Source organism: Octodon degus, unplaced genomic scaffold, assembly GCF_000260255.1.
Source record: "Octodon degus isolate 3935 unplaced genomic scaffold, OctDeg1.0 scaffold00147, whole genome shotgun sequence".
Lineage (NCBI taxonomy): Eukaryota > Metazoa > Chordata > Mammalia > Rodentia > Octodontidae > Octodon > Octodon degus.
This window is the reverse complement of record NW_004524723.1, coordinates 6,248,068-6,264,020: the sequence shown is the minus strand read 5'-3', so window position 1 is coordinate 6,264,020 and position 15,953 is coordinate 6,248,068. Positions and strand designations below refer to the sequence as shown.

Sequence of the window (15,953 nt, the reverse complement as noted above, 5' to 3'; positions counted from 1 at the left end):
TTCTTCTTCTTCTTCTTCTTCTTCTTCTTCTTCTTCTTCTTCTTCTTCTTCTTCTTCTTTCTTCTGTATTTAGGACAGGATCTACAGGGTCTATAGGGTTTTACTACATAGATCAGACTTGCAGTGATTCTGCAACAATGGTTACTCACTTGAAAGTTTAACTTCAAAAAGTAATTCAAGAAAGTGATAGGTCAGGATTCAAAGTTTCCAGGCACCTTACCCCAAACACACTCCCTCTTGGTTTCCCTGGCACCCTGCCCCCAAACTCTCTTCCCCCTTGGCTCCATGCAGAGCCAAACCCAAAACCACAGAACAGGTCCACCTAACTTTGATCTGGGTAAGTAACCACAGAAACTCTCCTTTGTTAACATTAAAAGTCCTCCACAGACCAGGTAGCCCTTCCAAGATTAGCTCCCCCTCAACCATTACAGCCCTTTATAACCCTCCTTCAATGATCCTATAAAGTCTCCTTTCCCCTCCCTTTTATTCACTGCTGTCTTGGTTCACTAGACAGCCAGCCTGTTTGATGTCCCCAATAAATCTACTCATATCAGAATGCCTGGTCTGCTTGATTGTGTGGCATTGTACCTAACAGTAAAAAAAAAAAAATCAATACAAGAAAATAGAAAAGTTAGGTAAGAAATGTAAACAGTGCAACAAAAAGGAAGAAAATAACAGAAAAGAAGGAAAAATGTAGATCTCTGCAAAAGAGGGAAAAAAAGAAAAAAAAATCCCTAAACCAAAGTAAAAACTAAGTACAAGAGAAAACAGGAGGACTTCCAACCAGACAAAAAAGGGATAATAAATTAGGTAAGGGAGAATGAAAGTAGTAAAATACCTTTAATGTTTATGCTCTCTGTCAGTGAACATATCAGGTCCTAGAAGTGTGCTGTGTACTCCAGCCAAGATTGTCAAGGGATGGGGCTGGTGAGATGGCTCAGTGGTCTAAAGCACCTACTTAGAACAAGCTCAGCAAAGCACAGGGACCACAGTTCAATCCCCCAGCACCACAGGCCAGCCAGCTCCGCCCCCTGGTGGGCTGAGCTGGCCACACACACACACACACACACACACACACACACATAAATAAATAAATAAAATTTAAAAAAAAAAGATTGTCAAGGGAATTGTGCTGGGAATTGAGCTGATCTTGGCCTCTGGATGTGGGAGCTAATACTGGTCTTCTGTTGGTGGAGCTCTCCAAAGCCTAACCACTGGTTCCTCACTGCTTTTTCAACCACTTCCATGTTGTTGGTCTCACTGATTACTACATGTGCCTGGCTCAGCTGTCCTAGGTCTCCTAGGTTCCAGTCAGTCTGCCCACCAAAGGTGTGCGTGGGTGGAGGATGTGATTCAGTGGTAGAGCCCTTGCCTTGCATGTACAAGACCCTGGGTTCAATCCCCAGCATTGCACGCAAAAACTCAACAACAACAAGCACCTAAGTGTGCCAGCATGCCCAGACCCAGCTGTCCTGAGTCTCATGGGTTCCAATCCATCTGCCTGCCAAAGGCATCTATACAATGTTTAGATTTTAGAACATTGTGATTACATTTACTTAAGTGCTATTTTTACTCATTTTAACTGTATATTTTATACCATACAAGAACATATATTATTGTTTTATCACCTCAGTATTCATCTAGATTTTTCCATATAATACACTTTCTCTTGCATTTAATTTCCTGTGTTTCTAGGCACTTATTCAGAATTCTTCTCCATCTACTGAATACAGCAAAAGTTGTGGAGAGACCTTGAGAACAAAGGAACTATAGAGAGTTCTGATACATTCTATCAAGGCTTTGAATAGTGTATAACAACATATTAAATATTTTATGAAGAACTACAAGAGAGGAGTCTCCAAACACAAAGAAATGACAAGGAAATGAAAAATGCTAATTAGTAGGGCATAGTGGAGCTCACCTGTAATCCCAGCACTCATGAAGGGGTGGCAAGAGGATTGTCACAAATTCAAGGCTACCCTCAGCTACACAGTGAGTTCAAAGCCAACCTGATCTACATAGAAAGACCATGTCTCTAATCAAAACGAAACATGCTAATTATTCAGATTTAATCATTACACATTGTATACATGTACTGACCTATTACAATGTACTCTATAAATAAGTAAAATTATTATGCATCTCTTAAATAAAGTTAAGTATTGTTAAGTTCTAAAGGAATTTGAAGGCTCTACACTTTCAGTGCTTCATGCATGGTTAAGAGGTACAGGAACCCCATTTATTCAGTCTTTTCTATTGATAAAATTTTATTAACAACTATTACAAAGGACTCCAGCAAGAGGAGATAAAGTTTACAAATTTGAGTAAACATTTTTATGTAACAGTCTTCACAACCAGATATAATAGTGGTGGAGTCAAACTCACTGATCTGTATTCAACTCATACACACTAGGGCTGGGGAGATAGCTCAGTGAAATAAGTGCTTCCCTGGCAAGCTCAAGGTCCTGAGTTCAATCCCTGGTACCACCAAAAAAAAAAATACTCTCTTATTTTGTTTGTGATAACTGAAATTTCTTCACTTTGACCTGATGACTCTTGAAGAAACCTAGTGTCTGAAATGAAAATAAAAAACTCATATACACTAAAAATAGGATAATGTAAATACATGTCATCAAAGCATTTCCATAGAACACGTTTATTTTTTAATGATACTCTAAATCGTTTAGCAATTACATATGTTACATTAAAACATAAGCATTCTTCTTTGCACATTTCAAAGTTAGAAGGACACTAGGTAAAGAGATTTTAAGAGTGAAAATATATTTGAGTTGTTTGGCTCAAAACTGCACATAGCCCAAGGCAGGTTAGCAATAAAAACATAACCATTTACACTTTTGGATTTCAAAGCCAATGAAAACCTTTATCATAATGAATAGTGTGCAATCTACCTCCTGTCTAAATGTCAGAGGTCAAGATTATGGGCTCTGTTTCAAAGGCTGTGAACAGTCCTAACCACTGCTTGGGGAGATAAGTAAAGGCTTGTCTCTGGGCCCTGAAGGTGCTAAGTCTCTTGCAGCAGGCAATGGTGGGTAATCTTGGGGGCCAGGATATCGCAGTGGCTACTGGGGCCCAAGAATAAAATACTCTTTTGGCACAAACAAGCTTAGAGCTCTAAATAGTGTGTGTCCTGGTAGAAATGTCTTAAGATCCAGGGGAGGGTTTCCTTTTCCAAGTAGTAGGCCAAATGCATATTTTCTGAAGCTTAGTGGTGGACATATCAGCACCAAACAGTGGATGAGGTGGAGGAAGTAGCAGAGGACTGAAAGGCTTACAAAGCTGAGGTCATGGTCCATATGGAACAAATGGTGGTAGAGGGTCTCAAACAGGGGAGGCCATGAATGGCACCTCTGGGAAAAGAGGGGACCCTTTCCTAGCCATATGAACCTTGCTGTCATCATTACCTTTGCTGGGGAAGAATTTATGCAGCTGCTGTTCATCATGGAAAGTGGATTAGACCCTGGAGTAGGTGAGAATGTTTCCCAGAGACCTCAGATGACTACTGAAGAGATGTCAAAGACCCATCTACTATCCCAAACTTACATCTAGGCATATCTCAAAGCAGGAAGGGGCCACCTAGGAGGATCTGCAGTCAGTGGAGGGAAATACTCTGTACTATTTGCGGTGGCTGCTCTTGCTCAGCAGGCTTCTCCTGGGAGGGCTTTTTTCTTCCTGGAATTTTTTTTTCTTCCTGGCAATCATGCATTCATCTTGCCACACTGCCATCTTTGGGGTAATTTCCCATAATTTATATCTTGGATTAGCCACTCCTTTTTCTCTTTAGTTATCACTCTTTCTGCAGCTTGAGCTCTGAGCCAGTTATCATGAGCTTTCTTCTCATGAGTAGCAATCTTTTTGAATAAATGCTCTGTTTTTTTGTAATTATTTCTCCATTTCTTCAATTTGCCACTTATGCACCTTTACTTCATCTGCAGATAGGGTCATATTATGATCCAAAGCTGACAGCTAGTGCTCTTTCTCATGTTGCTCATATTCTACTTAACTCAGTTTCTTTTACAGTCATGCCCTGCTGATAAAAGTTCATTCAGAATCCCCACTTTCTGCTGCAGAGTTCTACACCCTTCTTCCAGCCCAGCTTTGGCAGAGTGCAGTGAGCCATGGTTGCCTCCTAATTCCATTATCTGGCTTTCTAGCTTACATTTAGTGAACATCAACTCTCTTAATTTGTGAAAGCTCTAGATCCTTCTAAACTGTTGATAGTGCAGGCTGTCTCTGAGAGACATCCATCATTTGCATAATTGATTTTCCATCTCTCTCTGGTCACTTCCCACTTCTCCATTGTCTAACTCAGCTGATTCATTTCCTTTCTTATTTTGACCCTCAGATTCAAATCCACACTCTAACTCACTCAGCTGTGTAATGTAACTGGTCAAAGCACTAGTAGTAACATCTTTGTGAGTAAGTGCTACTTCTAAATCTCTCTGAGGCTGCTCAAAGGATTTGATGAGCTCACTTTCCTGCTGCAGCTGCTCTTGCTTCTTAATTCTAGCATTTTCTTCTTGAACTTGGTGGCTCTCAGGTTTCACCTTCTCTTCACTAAGCTTAGCTTTATTAAGAGTGATTTGAAGCTCTGGAAATTCTGAAGCACTCGTTGAAGTAACATCCTTGAACGTCTCTATAGATTTTTTGTTATCCCGTATCAAATCCTTATTTTTGACATTCTGTTCTGATTCTAACATAAAACAAAGTCTTCTAGCTGTGTTGTCCAGAACTGCATTAGTTTCTTCAAGAATTTTGAGCTTATTTTTATATTTAATTGCTTCATTTGAGAAAATCATATTTTGTTCCTTGGTCTTTTGCACACATTTCTTTAATTCCTCGACTTTCTGTTCATAATTTGTCAGTTTTTGTACAAGCTCTGCATTCTCCTTTCTAATATTCTTTGCCTTTTCAGAAATTTGTTGTTCAGCGACTGTATCCTTTATGGCAAGAACAGTTCTCCAGAAAAAAATAGCAAAAGAAACAATTCCCAACAAAGCAGTTAAGAAACACAAGCTTTCATGGTAGTCCATTAAAAGCAGGCCAAGGCTTAACATCACCAGGCAGTGTAACAACCAGCTCCCTGAGCTTGTCCTGGAAGCCCAAGGAGGAGGGTCTGACAGGGATCCTAGGAGCTTTGGTCTTCTGGTCCTTTGACAGCTGGTACAATCTACTGTTTAGAGCAACTTGACAAAGGCGATGTGGATTCCCAGCTCTCAGCAAATTCTTCCTTCGGAATGAGTCGGCACTGGGAGATGGTTGGGACACTGGGAAAAATGCACCTCCCTGGCTGCCTTAGCCTTCAGGCCTGCTCCCACTTCTAGGCCAGTTAGAAAAACGGTATCCATGGCGACGACAACTGGCCCTCTTTTGAGTAGGGCGGGGCCTAGCGGAATGAACCAACTGTGCCTTGGAGAGGGGAAGGGGCTAGTGGGAGCAGGACAGGCCAAACAGGAACGACGGGATGGGGGGTGTTAGTCACACGTGCTGAAGTCTACTGACCCTGCAGTCCTTGCTTTCCATTCTGGGTCATCGTTGTCCCAGGCCTATGGCTTAATTTTTGTGTCCCACATTTTAGGCTGCATACATGGTCAGTGGAAAACTTGAAGGAATTTTATTGTGTATTGACTAGGACAGAGCACAAAGGAAGCAAAGCCTAAGGTTTGGAAACTGCCCAACTTTGAAGCACTGTGCAAACCACAAACATCCCCTTAGCAAAGTGCAGATTTACTCAAGTCATTTAAGTAAATCTTTTACCCATTCATTGTCTTACTATTGAGCTATGCAGACACAGAGGCAATCAAGGGGCAGATAGGCTTTAAAGTATAAAACACTATTTCTTTTCTTTTCTTTTTTAATGAGATAGCGGCAGCCCACTGCAGCTGAATGCAGATTGTACGGAATAGTTTAGGAAAGCTCCCAAACAGAAACAATTTCCATGTGGTTAAGGGGATGAAATTTCAGAGTTGTTTAAAATATATATCTAAAAAGTAAAGTTTTTAAGGGCAGGTGAGATAGTTGAGCAGACTAAAGCACCTGCTCAGGCAAGGTTGGGCAAGCCCAGGGACCACGGTTCGATCCCTGGCACCACATGGTGCACCCTGGTAATCCCAGTGCTGGGGAGGCTGAAAAACAGGATCACTATGAGTCCAAGCTGTGTAGTGTGACACAAAGGAAGTAAAGTTTTTAGAAAAAAAATGAAGCATGCAAAGAAATAGGATATATTAATGTAGGACCCCCAAATAACACTAGGGAACTATTAAAGCTCCCACTTGGTAGATGTCTGGTCTGCAGAGTTTGTGTTCTCTAAAATCAAAGAATAAATTCTAGGAACAACTGAGATTAAAAGTAGAACATATTTATTGAAAGAAAGGATATACTTATTCTAAGAGAGACAAAAGGGGGCCCAAAAGTGGGTGACCAGGGACTCTACTTCGCGAGGGAATTTTATAGAGCAAAATTGCAATGTGGGGTTGGTATAAAGGGAGACAGAAATATAATTAACTAGTAAGATTGCGAGTATAGTCACTTAGACAACATTGATCTAATGGAAAATCATAAGGTGGATATGAGATGGGACAAAACTATGGTCAATCAATAAGATTACGAGGGCTGTGAATACAGCTCAGTGGCCCAACACCTGCCTGATCAGCACTATGTCCTGATTATGAGTATAATTGCTTAGATAATATTCATTAAATAAGATGGATGCCTATTTAGAATATCAAGTCACTGCTATTCATCCCTACTATTTGGGTATAGTTATTTCTTCTGTCCTAAGACTTGACCTTTGAGGAATGTGGCTAGATGACAGCTCTAGCCACAGGTGTCTTTTGCACTGACTTCTGAGGTCCTAGCCCCAACTGCCAAATATTTCTTTATTTTTCTTTTATGTTTTTCCAAAATATTTCTTTTTTTCCAAATATTTCTAAATAATTTAGCTGTCTATAATACTATGTCTATAAAACTTTAAATCAGCTATTATAAATATGTTCGAATAATTAAAGGAAACAAGTCTTAAAGAACTAAACAAAAATATGAAAACAGTCTTTCACCAAATAGACAATATTGAAAGAGAGAAATTATAAAAAAATAGAAACACTGGAAATAAAAATATGACAACAAATATAAGTTTTGTTAGAGGAACTCAGCAAATTTGGGCTGAAGAAAGAAGGGATCAGCAAACTTGAGAATGGATCAATATTTTGCAATCTAAGGAACCAAAAAAAGGAGTAAAGGAATTTTGAATCCTAAACAGATTCTCAGAGATGTGTACAGCACTATTGGTATTCAAGCATATGAAAAATAGAAATCTCAGAGGGAGAGAAGAGGAAGGAGGGGATCTAAGGCTGTATCACTCTGTTTCTCATTGCTACAACAAAATACCTGAAGCTGACACTTCATAAAGCAAAGAGGCTTGTTTATCTCAGTTTGCACGCTGAAAATCCAAGACTGCGTATTGTCATTAACGTCACCTGTGGTGAGGCTTCCTTCTCAGAATCACAATATGGCAGAAAAGCAGAAAGGAAAATGGCTACATTAAGAAGGAAGGATTGTATGGCAAGATGAGACTGCAGAGAGCAATAAGAGGCCACTTTTTAAATAATAATAATTTACTCTCATGAGAACTAAGAGAATTCTCATAAAACTACATTAATCCCTTCCAAGGGGAGCTCCCCCATGATATAATTGCCTTCCTCCAGTGACATCTTTTAAAAGTTCTATTTTTTAATACTTCCACTTGGGGGACCAAATTTGCGTCACACGAACCTTTGGGAAACAAACATAGCAAAGTTATAATGACTAAAAATGTCCTAAATTTGCTAGAAAACAAATTATATGGTCAAAAAGTTTAAGGAACTCTAAATATGATAAACAGGAAGAGTCCCATATCCAGACACAGCAATGTCAAATTGTCAAAATTCAAACAAAAAGAGATTCTAAAAAATAGCCAGGAAAAAAAAAGATTTATCCCATATAAGGAGTGCTCAGTAAGGCTGACATCTTCTTATTAAAAACAATTGAGGCCAGAAGTCAGTGAGCTGATGTTTTCAAAGTGTTGAAAGGAACAAAGAAGCAATTAAGAATTATATATTCAGAAAACTGTCCTTCAGAAACAAGGGCAAAGTAAAGGGATTGCAACATAAGCAGAGATTAAAACACTTAGTCATTAATGCATGTACCCAACAAGAAATTCTTAATTCCTTCAGGTTGCAAAGTGTCAGACCTCACCTGAGAAGGACCTGGCCAAGATCCCCAACTTCCTGCATGAGGCAAAAGGATGAAATAAGCAGAGACAAATTTAGTAATGCATGACCAGGGCCCGAGAGGTCAATGCCTTGGGACCGGCAAAGACAAAGACACTTGAGATAGCCACTATTTGTTGGATGTATACAATAACCAATGGGGTTTTCCACTGAGTTAGAGGATGGTGGTGACCTTAGGCTAATGAGGATCTTTATGTTGATGAGGACATGGGAAGAGATGGCAGGTTAAGAAACTCCAAGGTGAAACCCTATTTTTATTACTACTGGATCCTCAAGGAACCAGGGTATCTTTAGCTGATGCAATCTTGCCTTGGGGGCATCACAGCCTTGTGGTACTATTGAGGCCTTTACTGTGGCCAGAGGCACACAAAGTTATCTTCCCACATACTACAGCCAGCCTGCATGGCAAGGCACTAGGCATCAGGCAAACCTTAATCACAATTTACTTATGAAATGATTTTTCTCCAAAAATTATGTAGAATGGTTAACAACCTCCCTAACAGACCAGGTAGCATCTACAAACAACAGGAAATAGACCCTATGACCATAAAAAAAATTTATGACTGGACCTGCAGTCTCCCTGATGTTGAAAGACTCAGCTTTGTATGCACACCTGTGAGGATCCTCCTTGCAGTTTTTTTTTTAATTTTATTGAGAAAAAAAATATCAATGAGACACTTTCCAAGCTGATTAATAGGATATTTTCAATAATTAATACATTGCACATTGTTATTTTCTCAGCAGTCATCCACAGCACAAGAAGCAGCCAGGACATCCCATCCAAACACTACTATTACAAATCCTTCCTCTCACTGAACCAAGCCAAACCAGCCGTACATCTATCCTAACTATTCTGTATGCACAAATACAAAATGGTCCTTCCTCTGTATCCCCCCTCTCCAGTTCAGCCATGTCAAAGATGGGTATTCTATTGGCATCTAAATATTATAGATGCTTGAATGCAGCAAAACAATCCAACACAGTCCAGTAGTCCATAATAATAGTGGGTTATCTGCAAAAGTTGTTGACTAGAGCCTTTTACAGCTTAGCATATTAATATAGCTTTACTTTATATACCTCACTTTTATACTTTTCTGATGGATGGTTAAGACCAAGATAAAGCAAGACCTATATAACAAGAAATGTAACTTTTGTATCTGATAAGGTCAGTCAAGTCCCTTCAGGATTTATCCTGTAACCCTGTACTGTACTTTGTAGATTCTTTGTGAGTGTCAGCCATATGGGTGAGTCCTCCTTTCAGTTTTGATCTCAAACTTTCCATCCAGATTCCTTGGGACTATGTCATCCAACCCCAGACCATATATATACACATAGCCTCTCTCCAGTTATTTGCTGATATCACTCTGATTTCAGCCTGCCTGGACCGAGACACATTAAACCTACTCTTTCCCACGGTCTTGGTCTCCAGGTGTCTCTTCACGTGCTGTTAATTAGCACAAAGAAATGACAGCAGCTGACAAATTCTTAATCCCTATGAAGACATGAAGATAAATATAAGAACAGTATAAATATATTTTTATTCTTCTCTAAATAGCTTTAAAAGGCTATACAAAACACATCATACAAATTTATTTGGGGATTTTTCACACAAAATTTTAATTAGTATGACAATAATAATGAACACAAGGGAGAGCAAAAGAGAAAAAAATACTGGAGCCAAGTTTCTAAGTATTACTGAAATTGTTAGTATTAATTAGAAAAAAAATTAGAACTCAGCTGTTTTAAATTAACTTAGTTATTTTAATCCTTACAGCAGCCTCTAAGAAAATTAACTTCAAAAGGTGGACCTAAACACCAAGGAAGGAGGTAAAATAGAACAAAGTAGAAAATATATTTGACAGAAGAGATGGGAACAAAGAAGGAACAGAGGAACCTAAACATGAGTCATGTGTAAAACAACAAAATGACAGGAATAAATCCAACCATTAATAATTATATTAAACGTAAGTGGATTAAACCGCTTAATCATAAGGCAAGAATTGATGGATTGCATTAAAAAGTCAAGCTTCAGCTAACTATTATACAGTGTCAGGTCTAGGAGACAAGCACTGCTGCACCACACAGCTCAGACTAACAGTGATGCTCCTGTCTCAGCCTCCCCAGCGCTGGGATTACAGGCATGTGCCACCATGCCTGGTCTCATAGGCTGGCACCAGCTTGGCATGCGGTAGCAGGGATGGAACCTGGGTCCTTGTGCTTGCTAGGCAGGCATTTAGACTACTGAGCTATCTCTTCAGCCTTAAGGACAGGACATTTTACTGGGCACCTTATAGGAAAGAGAAAAAGGGAGGAGAGAGTATCACTCTGGTAAATCAGAGTAAGGGGTTCGAAAACGTTGCTTTAGGCTGTTTTTTGGGTGCCAGGGCCCTTCTGCTACGTGGAACTTGTCTTAATTTGATTGGTTTTCTGGGTTGTCATAGATGGGCCCCCTAATCCCCTGGATCACCTAGGTGCACATTCTTTGATTTGTTTGGCAGCACCAGAGATCGAACTCGGGCCCTTGTACTTGCCAGGCAGGGGCTTATGACACTGGGCTATCTCCCCAGCCCCTAGATGCCCATCCTTAAGTGAGTCTGTCTGAATCTCAACTTTAGAATTTATTGATTTGTTTTAAAAAGAACCTTACACACAAGGCTGTGTTAGCAATTAGGTGAGGGGGCTAGTGCAACTTGCTTTTAAGTGTCTGCCTTTTGTCTCCTTTGTAATGTATTGCAGGTGGATAAGGGGTGGCTACCTTGGATTGAGCACCTGGCTTTCCCTGAGCTGGCCTGTCCCTCTCCCCTTGTTAATTGCTCTCTCCAGAAAAGCTTTAACTCTTTCTAATCATGATTAGGTAGAAAGCCCAAAGAAGCCATTTCCCCCCCCTATATTTAGATCAGGGTCTACAGGGTCTACAAGGCCTCACTACATAGATCAGACTTATAGTGATTCTCCTGTTTTCAGCCTCCCAAATTCTGGGATTACAGGTGTGTGCCACCACGCCCAGTCTCAATCACCATCTCAGTGTGCCCGCAGGTGGGGCCGGCATGGCAAGCCAGGGATCGAACCCCAGCCACTGCTCTCTGCCCAAGCAAGCACTTTAGTCTGCTGAGCTATCAGGCTGGCCTGCCACTTGCTTATTTGTAAAACCCTTTGCCCCCCTTTACATCAGCCTGTACTGAAATCTTGGCAACCACTTTTATAGGTCTGCCTTTCTTATAATGCCACATAGTTGAAGTGATACAATAAGTACCTTTTTCAAATCTTTTTTTTTTTTTTTTTTTTTTTTTTGCTTAGAAGTAAGATTTATGGTTTCTCCATGACATTTCAGAGCTTGATACTTCATTTTTATCACTGAAAAAGTTCTGTCATATAAAACTACCAGTTTATTTATTTATTCACCTTTCAAAAACCATCTTACTTGGGGTCAGCCTGATAGCTCAATGGACTAAAGTGCCTGCTTAGGCAGAGAACAGCGGTCAGGGCTTGATCCCCAGATTGCTATGCAGGCCCTGCCTACAGGGGGCGCCGAGATGATAAGTGAGACTGGGCATGGTGATGCACACCTGTAATCCCAGCAGTTGGGAGGCTGAAAACAGGCGAATCACTACAAGTCCGATCTACATAACGAGACCCTGTAGACCCTGTAGACGCTGTCCTAAATACAGAACAAACAAACAAACAAACAAAACTCATCTTGTTTTCAAATTTGACAATTACTATATTAATAAAGGTTCTCTAAATCTCCTTGTGAAGGTTTTTGTGTAGACATAAATTTTCTATTCATTTGGGCAAATAGTACTTAGGAGAGAGATTTCGTTTTGCAAGAAATTAGTAGAATGCCTTTGAAAGTTCTGTCCACTTTTACATTCCCCTCAATCATGAGTGAGGGTGCTAGTCACTCCAAATTCTTACCCATATTTGGTATCTCAATGTTTTAGATTTTAGTGATTCTACTAGGTATGTAGTGATGTTGAGCTGTACTGACTTTTTCCTCACATGGGGCATGACTTGTCACAGTTCATGATGATGGCATGGTGGCAAGGGTGAAGGATTACTCAGAGTCAATGTCCAGTGCACACCACAAGAAGGCCTAGAGGGGCTACCCTTAACTGAAACACCTCAGCATAAGAAAGTCTCATAAAGACCACCCTGAGCTGAAGAACCTGTGGCTTTTAATTGATAGAACCAGAAAGCAAGGATAAAAGAAAAAAGTTACCTAGGTAGGAACTCATGCAGGGAACAGGGGAAGGTCATGATGGCCTACTGAATGACCTTAGGACCAATTTAAATGTTGAATCAGAGAATGTAGAGGACAAAGGTCATAACATTCATTTTGTAAAGCAATGTATTTTGGTCCTACTTGTGACCCTGTATGCTATCTTTTAATACCTAACCATGTATTCTGGGAGGTCTGGGGCAGGCGACTCCCAAAGTCCTTTACCTCTGCATATCCATCTCATACATTCCTTTGGCCAAGACCCACACAATCTACAAACTGTGAGCTAAAATAAACCTTTTCTCCTTGAACTTTTGGAGTCATGTATTTTGTCCCAGCAATGGAAAAGTAACTAAGTAACAATCTTTATCAAATAAGTGTTTTCAAATATTTTTTCCTTTCATTTTGTGGCTTGTCTTCTCATTCTCCTGACAGTGTCTTTCAAAGAATAGAATTCTTTTTGTGTGTATTGAACAAAACTTAATTTAGTCAAAGGATGTTTTTTTTTTAACTTTGGTCATTATGTAAAGAATCAAAATCTAAATCACAATATAAACCCCTCTGAAAAACCTAACTTACAAGTATATTTTTATGACATTTGGTTGTGTTAACAATGAATGTGTTAACAGGTTCTTGGGTTCTGTTGACTCCTTCTAGATATTTTTTTCCTAGTTTCCTCTTTTCATGAACAAAGAATTGGCTTGTCATGAACAAAGCAAACACAAAGGATAGTGATCTTTTACATTTATTAAAGGTAGGAAAATAAATATGCCCTTCAGACTGAGTGCAGGCCAATTAAAGTTAGAGAAAGTACACTCTACACTTTTTTTATGGGTTGAGAACAGGCCACTGTGAAGGAGAGAGCCCAGTGGCCAGGAACTTAATGGCAGCCATGTTTTGTATTCCCCACCCCTCAGGGTGATGCCAGGTCTAGGCCTTCCTCCCAAAAACCTACTTGAGTTCTTGTGGGAAGAACTGAAGATAGAACTTTCTGATTGGCTCCATGTGCAGGGCTTGGGCACATGTCTCCTGCATCTTTGTGGCTAACAGGTCACATCCACTTGTCTGCTGGCTGGTCATGCCCTAACCTCTGGCCTCAAAAGTAGCCAAATTCTACTTAGTGACAAGCAGCTAACTGAGCAGACTATGCAAACAGGCCAATACTAACCTATAATAAATCGAGCTGTTTTTGTACTTCATTTCCCTTTGCTGCCTGCCCGCATTGTGGATTACAACTCCCTCAAGCTTTTCTGCTTTTCAGGGTTATCTAATTCATGAATCATTCTTTTTGCAGTTAAACTCTGTCACATTCATTTCATCTAAAGGCTTTCCTCTTAAATTGTTTGTTTTAACAGCATATGTACCTTAGCTATGCATGGAAAATGCCCCGAGAAATGAATAGATCTCAAAGAGATATCTTAGGATTCAGGCTTATATGTCATCTTAAATCAAAGACAGTAAATTATTAGAATTACAAGACTAATAAAAAGTATTCTGAGATCCTAATGGTGGCAGACTGTAGGATGGAAAATACTAGAAGATAATGGTAGTTTATAAAGCTTATAATGTATTCTTCTGATGTTGATACCTGGGCTAAGACAGTTGGCTTCAGTGATCAATATCTGTCCTTCTTTTCCTGGTGTGGCAAGGAGAGGAACACCTTGATCAATTTGTTTCTTGGTTTGAAGCAACTGGAGGGGAGCAGACCTTTTCCTCTATGATTTTTCTTAGTTGCTTTTAGTTCAAAATTTCAGAGACATTTCCTGAAAGAGTAGAGCTGGAATGCCTTAGGCTGTTCTGTATGGGAGATTCTGGTTAGAGTTCAAAAGACCAGAAGGCTGACAAAGAAAGGGCTCAGAAGACTTCTGCTGAAAACTCACAAATGTTGTGAGTCTGGCCAGAAGGGAAGCCCCAATAAAGCTATGGATGACAAAGATAGAGAACAGGAGATCTTGATTACAAAGATAGAATAGGAGAATATAAAAGATGGCCTAAGGGCATCACAAGGAGCAGTATGTCTCCACCCCTTTCAGCCTTCAAAACTGCAAAAGGGAGACTTCACTTTGAGGAGAAAGCCATAGAGCACCATGTTCCAGAATTACAACTGCCACAATATGCTCCAAAATGGTAGTGCTGTACACACCAGGTTCTAAAATATTGGCAGCATAGAGAATTTATTCCTCAGAATCAGGTTCAGATTGCTCAGCAATCCAGGCACTCAAACCTTATAGCTGAGAGAGAAAAAAGCCTGGCTACTGCTCCACCTGGCAGTGGACCTTAACCTCATCCACATGGTACTAGTTTTAGGTGCATGCAGAATGCAAGAGTTCTTAGGTTTAAAAGGCTTCTACTCAGATTTTAGAAGAAGGCCTGGGAGGCCAGGCAGGGTGTTCCTGAGAGGGCAATATGTGAAGCTGTGAGGGTGAAGCCAAAAGTTCGGTGGAGACACCAGAAGTTTGGAGAAGCAAGGCACATGGATTATCTGAGGAAAACTGCAAGGACTGAGCAGAGCAGGCCCAAGAGAGAAGGCATGGGAGCTACAAACACCAGAAGTGCCATACACATGGAGTCGCTTTGAGCTCACAATTTGCCCCAGATTGCCTTTCATGTTGATGTTACATGTGAAACTTCAGGACTTAATGTTTGCCCTGGTGGGTTTTGGACTTACTTTGGTCCCATTCTTCTTGCTTTGGAAACATCTATCTTGTGCCATTGACTGTTGGAAGTATTTAATTTTTCATTTGTACAGGGGACTCACAGCTAAGAGTTTGCCTTAGATCTTGGAGGAGACTTGGGACTTGGGCTTTTCAGCAATGCTGAAACTGTAGGACTTTGGCAACTATATGAGATGAAAATGTCTTTTGCATAAAGGGTTATACATGAATCTTTGATGTGTCAGAGGCAGAATGTTATAGTTTGTGTCTAGATGTCTCCTGAAAGCCTCATGCAGTGATGCCATGGGCTTCTAGAGGTTATGATCTATTCCTGGTCCAATAGAGGGATCATGGGTGTGAGTGCTACAGCTACCCTGGGGCAGGTTGCCTGCATACAGTATAAAAGAGAAAAAGAAGCTTGCTATTTTCCTCAAAAAGTGAGAAATCCTCACTTTTTGCTCTTGTTGCTTTTGCTGTCTTCCACCCTCCATGACCTATTGCCCTTTGTCATGTGCCACTCTGTGCTGGAGTCAGCCAAATATGGACTGAAACTTCCCCAAACTGTAAGCTAAATAAACATTTCTGTCTTCAACTTGCATGTTAGATATTTTGTCTTAGTAACAAGACAACAATAACTAATACAGATATCAGAAGGAGCCTCCCACAAAGTATCTCAAATGAGCTGAGGTTAAGTTTGGATTTGGGGCTTTCAACCTTTCCTGGTGATTGGGGTCTCCAAGTAGTGTGGAGGTGATACTTAATTCCCAGGGATGTGGCAACTCCCTGTGTGATGTG

General features: G+C 40.2%; 1 non-coding gene and 1 pseudogene across 1 annotated transcript; one reads left to right on the top strand and one right to left on the bottom strand.

The window, feature by feature from the left end:
* Positions 1 to 2,514: 2,514 nt before the first annotated feature.
* LOC111812882 lies at positions 2,515 to 2,579 on the top strand. Its single transcript, XR_002818255.1, has one exon. It is a non-coding gene; the product is annotated as a small nucleolar RNA SNORD37 (small nucleolar RNA).
* A 1,054-nt stretch (positions 2,580 to 3,633) lies between these two features.
* On the bottom strand, positions 3,634 to 5,551 carry LOC105743673 (annotated as a pseudogene).
* Positions 5,552 to 15,953: the final 10,402 nt, after the last annotated feature.